Below are 6193 nucleotides of genomic sequence, written 5' to 3'. Positions count from 1 at the left end.
CAAACAATGAAATACAGTTGGGCGTCCGAGTGGCGTTCGAATCCCCCGTGTTACGTCCGGCTAGGTCGGGTGTCCCTGCACACACAATTGGCCGTGTCTGCGGGTGGGAAGCCGGATGTGGGTCCTGGTCGCTGCACTAGCGCCTCCTCTGGTCGGTCGGGGCGCCTGTTCGGGGGGGGGCGGGTGAACTGGGGAGAATAGCGTGATTCTCCCACGCGCTACGTCCCCCTGGCGAAACTCCTGACTGTCAGGGGAAAAGAGGCGGCTGGCGGCTCCTCATGTATGGGGGGAGGTCTGTGGTAGCCTGCAGCCCTACCCGGATCGGCAGAGGGGGTGGAGCAGCGACCGGGACGGCTCGGAAGTGCTGGCGCATAGAGTGATACACAATTCAGGACCGACACGCCAGGTGTGGACTAAGCAGAGCAGACCTTGACATGCTATATAATCCAAATGGGATTCACTGCAGTGACAATCGACTAAAGATAAACGCAGTACAAGTACACATCCAGAGCTGAGGACTGTTCTGGATGTGCACAGTGAGAACATAGGCCGCGTAACAGGAGAAGATCCATGACTGACAGAAGTGCACATGACAGCGAGGCGGATGAATGGGTTGAGCAGCACATCTAAAGCCACATGTGTGGACAATACAGGAAGGCCAAATAACCACAGAGTCTTATTCCCTTTCATGGCAATGGTGTCGTCCGGGTGGTAGGTAGCATGCAGGAGGATGCTGGACTTCACCAAACGGTGAAGGTCGGCATGAGGATGACGTGATGGAAGAAATGTTGTGCCTGCCCCTCTTAATCAAACCTGGGGCGGCTCTCATCTCATTTGAGAGCCGCCCCAGAAAGGAGGTGAAAGGAGGCCCCCTTGAAAGAGTGAGACAGTGGTGGGGAAGCCCACAGTCCTGCAGGGAACCTGTGCACGCAGGACACGAGGACATCCGTGCATACAGTAGCTACGTACCTGAAATCCAAAGGTTGTTGACGACTGCAGCTGGTTTGTCTGCACATTGCCTAAAGGAGCTGGGCAAGTTTCTCAGGACCTACAGCTTTCCTGAAATCCGCCTCTTCAGAGGTCTGTAGACCGACCACACAGAAGGTGAGGTATGAAGAGAATTATCTGCATACCTTATCTGCTGCGTCCTGTGGGCCCAGGGACCACGGCCCTGCCCGAGGGCGGTCTGACAGGACGCGGAGGCGGGGCAGGCTAAGCTAACTGCTAGCCCATGCAGACCGGCAGTTCCGGCAGTCCTCCTGGCTGGTGTTCGTTCTCTTGGACAGTGATTTTTGTGTTAGTTTGGGAATATGTGTTCTTGTAGTTCTTGTAGTTTTTGGATATGTGTTTTTGTCTTTGTGTTGCACTGCTGTGGCTGGGGGAAATTATATATATATATATTTGCTTATTTATTTCCATTTCGTGTACGCAAGTACATGACATAAAATGACAAAGTGTTCCTGATTCCTGAGAAGAGCAGAATGCAGGAGTGGGAAGGATGTAGGAAAATTGCAGAATCTACAACATTTCAAAATCCTAAACTCCTGGGTTAGGAATCCTGGAAAAGCGAGATTACATGTAAAACTTCAACAAGATATATAAATTGACCACTCTAGCTGAGGGGATATTGTTTTAGAAGGGCTGTTCATCTGACTGCGCTAACCAGTCAACTAAAGGGTCCGACCCGTTAGCCAACCGGCTAGCGAGTCTTTTCATCCATGGTCGTTACAATATGTTGGAATACTGACGGATCTTCATCATCATCATCTACATCTGTTCATAGAAAACCCAGTTTAAAGCTATCCAAAGGAGTTGAATCGAGTGCAACTGGACTTGGTGTATATCCGTGAAGACGTTTCGCCTCTCATCCAAGAGGCTTCATCGGTTCGTGGCTTTCTGACTAGACCATGCTAGTCTGACTGGCTGGTGATGAGACTCAGATATGTATCCTCTTTGGGGTCGTTATCAGAGCTATTGATGTCCATGGCTCTTTGTGTTCCGATGTTTAGCAACGACTGTTAGTGCTCCATTCAGTGGCACTAACGAAGTCGAAACTAACACCTCCAACGACTGTCGTTGCTAAACATCGGAACACAAAGAGCCATGGACATCAATAGCTCTGATAACGACTCCAAAGAGGATAAATATCTGAGTCTCATCATCACCAGCCAGTCAGACTAGCTTTGTCTAGTGAGAAAGGCACGAACTGAGGAAGCCTCTTGGATGAGAGGCGAAACGTCTTCACGGATATACACCAAGTCCAGTTGCACTCGATTCAGTTCCTTTGGATAACCATGACCTGGATGAATGAGAACATTCACAGACAGTTTAAAGCTGCGCTGCAGAGGTTTGGCCACTAGTAGCGCCACTGCGCAAAGTGGCTCCCTGCACCATGACGACAAACACTAACTTCCTCTCCGCGCTGTCGTGCAGCCGGAAGAAGTTTGCCTTCAGGGCTTTCTGCCAGAAAGCTTCCGGTCCACTAGAAGGGTTCGGTTAAGGTTACGTTAACATTGGGTTAAATTTAGGCAAATTCAGTAAATGTGGCTGAAAGCCCGGAAGGCGAACTTGTCCTGTGTGCTGCAGAAATCCGAGTTTCAGCTGGAGCAGCGTAAACACTGTTGTCGCCCAAATGCTAAAATTTAAGATTTTACGAACATCTTTGAAGGTCATAACTTTTGCCAGCCTGGTCAATGGAGTCTTACAATGTCCGCTACGTCTGCATGCGCCAAATAAGGACTGCAAACGAGGCCGCATTTTGTGTAGCACATTTGTGTGGTGCAGGGATTCTGTGCGGCTCGGCGTTAACCGCCGAGTGACTCCTGCAGAGCTGTCGCTTTGTTGGTTGACTGGTCTTGTGGAGGCTGAAGCGTTTGGATAAGCAGGGCACACTTTAAAAGAAGTGGTTCTGGGGCGTCTGTCCGGGTAGCGTTGTGGTCTATTCCGTTGCGGGGATCGCCGGTTCGAATCCCCGTGTTGCCTCCGGCTGACCGTGTCTGCGGGTGGGGAGCCGGATGTGGGTATGTGTCCTGGTCGCTGCACTAGCGCCTCCTCTGGTCGGTCGGGGCGCCTGTTCGGGGGGGGAGAGGGAACGGGGGGGGGACGTAGCGCGTGAGCCTCCCACGCGCTACGTCCCCCTGGCGAAACTCCTCACGGTCAGGTGAAAAGAAGCGGCTGGCGACTCCACATGTATGGGAGGAGGCACGGAGCAGCGACCGGGACGGCTCGGGAGAGTGGGGTAATTGGCCGGATACAATTGGGGAGAATTTAAAAAAATAAAAATATAAAGTAAAATAAGATAAAAAGTAAGTGGTTCAGGAGGAGACAGACCTTCAGAAAACTTTATTAATCTCCCGCCAGGGGTTTGTTTTCTTCTGTTTCTTCATGCGCACGTGTGGTGAGGCGGCAGCAACAGGGCACATAGGAACCGGAAGCAGGAAGTGGTCTGATAAGACGGCGTTGGCGTCATTGCCGGGCAACAGAACGACGCCATGTTGCCCAGATAACCTGGAAGAGGCCCAGGTGTATAGGGACCGATGCAAAAACTGCACAAACGCAAACACAACGCACAGAAGCAGCTGCAAGTTCCTCCTGCTGTAAACTGGACCGGCGAACTTCCGAACCCGCTGACTGCCCGAGCTCCGCTCCAGCTGGGGTCTGCAAAACAAACCGGAACTCGCAGCGAAACACAGGCAGATGAGGTGGGCAGCATGCCATGGCAGATGACACCGTCGCTGAACAGCTGAACAGGGCGACGGTGTGTTCCCGTTGTTGCGGATTTGAAGGAACAGCGGAGCCTCCGCGCCTCCCTTTACAAATTCACGTTTTCACACCGTGCTTTATAAACCACTTCAGATTCTTTACATCGGAGCCCGTGACGTCCACATGTGTGCATATCGCGCACGTAAAACCTGTTTTGTTTTGGTTTTTGTCGTTGACATCTTCCGCACGCGCACGTGGGCTACAGGTTTTGTCGCTGGGGGTCTTTCTCAGTGGGGTTGAGCGTGACAGCCCTCGCCTGAAATGCAAAACGAGACGTGGGCCTTTACCAGGGGCTGGCTGGCTGGCCCCGTTCAGCCCCCTTTTTAGGTTTCTCCCAGCTCGCTGAAAGGGGCATCCTGCTCCCATCACCACATGAGTAATGGGCTGGAGACGGTAAGACCCTCAGCCCAGTATGGATTATTAATGTCCTAATTATTTCGGGGCTGATTGGTTTGCTTCCGTGCAGACATTGCGCCACATTAATTGCTGCAAACTGCGCCGTGTACTTGGCCGTGCGTAAACTGTGTGCGTCCGTGGATATCCTGCTGTCCAGCGGAGAGTCAGGACGCGTCATGCTGGAGAGGATTCGGGGAGCAGCCGGGAACCGCCGCAGCCGGGACGCGAACCCGCGTGCGGGAAACTGCGCTAACCAGTCCACTAAAGAGCGCGACCCGTTAGCCAACGGGCTAGCGAGTCTACACATCCGTGGTCGTTAGGATATTGAAACGCAGATGAGCAAATCCCCCTTTGGGAAAGCGAGACAGTCGCCAGGCTGCCTTCTCCTCGTAACGTCAGTCAGATTTCAGCCCACCAGGTCGCCCGTGGTTTCGCCTTCACCGCTGCGTCCAATTCTACTGCTGAAGCCACCAGAGGGGACAAAGCAGGACGCTTTTATGGTTCCTCCACCCATCATTCCGCTGAGAAAATAGTCCTCGGGCCTGCACAGTCCTCCTCAGACGTATCACATCACAGACTGCGCAGGGATATCCAATCAGTCAACATTACGCACACTACCGCATTCAGCACGTCTGAGATCGTCCTGCCAGGGAGCGACGTAAGGGGGCGCTAAGTGGATCAGACGTGCACCACCAAGTTCTCGTCTCCCCTCCTCGGGGGTATCCATGATAGTTTTTTTCCACAGACAAGCGGCCAGGTGTAAACGGATGGGGGACTTGACGCACTGGAGGCAGAGCTTGGCGTGTTTTGCCTGAATTTGAGAGGAGGCGCCGCGAGGTGGCGCTCTCCTGAGCTTTCTGCTTCTATTTCTAGTCGGCATTTGGTTTTGACGTTAACGCGGTGCACCAGACGTTGCTGGGTGAAGCCCAGCGCCGTGTTTTCCCTCTCCTAGATATTGCTATAGCTACAGCTTCCTGGCCTTTCACCTTGCACGTGGCGGTGGCCGCCATGACACCGCGCGACGTCCTCCACGAGAAGCAGTTGCCCCGAGGGAGGGGAAAAAAGGGTTGATTCGTGGTGTGACGTAATTGAAAATGGTTTTATTTCATCATTTACATTTAATTGATATAAACATGTCCATGAATCGAAATAATTTGTTCAAACATTTAAGAAATGTGTATTTTTTTTAATTACCACAGACGCTAATTTAGAACAAAGGTCATCACAAACTGACTCGATGTGAACAAGAATGGTTCCGCTACACAAAACATCCCATAGACAGATTATATGTGGGTCGGTTTCCCCGTCGGAGTTCGTAACACTCCGGCCTTGGCCCGCACGTGCACTCAATTCGTTCCGATGTCGCGATGGGGGTCGCGTGAGAGCGCGCGCACGTTTTCGCGTCTTTCCCGATGACTCTTTTGTTATATTTTCACCGGAAGGAAAAGAAGGAAAAGGAAAAGAAAGGAAAAGAAAACCCTTCCACGTGCCTTGATCCCGCACGACCACTGCGCGTGCCTCGGCCCCGTCAGCACCGCTGCCGTCCACCGCGTGCAGCCTTTGACCCGGGACACGGGGGTCTGGTTTGGCTTTTCCGTATAATTTGCCAGTCAACCGAACACGTCATCAGGGCCCTGCTGCCAGAAAGGCAAGGTCAGCATGTGTGCCAAACAAACAAGCAAACAAACAAACAAACAAACAAATAAATAAATAGCTTAACAAATAAATAAATAAATAAATAAATACACTAAACGAACAAATAAGTTAGTTAAATAGGTAAATAAATGTCGTCATAGCTGCATGCGGTTCAGTGGGTCAGGGCTGGGGCGGCCCCAGCCTCTTGCTGATGCGGAGCCTGTGCAGGTCCAGGAAACGGGAGCAGTCTTCCTCCGGGTTCGGGATTGGCCGTTCGGAAAGAAAAGAGAAAAGTAGGCGACGTCTTACTTCAGCGTGCAGAGACGCGAGGAGTATCCTGGGGGGGGGGGGTTGTGTCCCGGGTCACCGCTTGCGCCGGGCTTGAGGGACGGGACTGGAG

The sequence above is a fragment of the Lampris incognitus genome, chromosome 12, assembly GCF_029633865.1.
Source record: "Lampris incognitus isolate fLamInc1 chromosome 12, fLamInc1.hap2, whole genome shotgun sequence".
In the NCBI taxonomy this organism is placed as follows: Eukaryota; Metazoa; Chordata; class Actinopteri; order Lampriformes; family Lampridae; genus Lampris; species Lampris incognitus.
The sequence above is the reverse complement of the archived record's forward strand: the minus strand, read 5'-3'. Positions refer to the sequence as shown.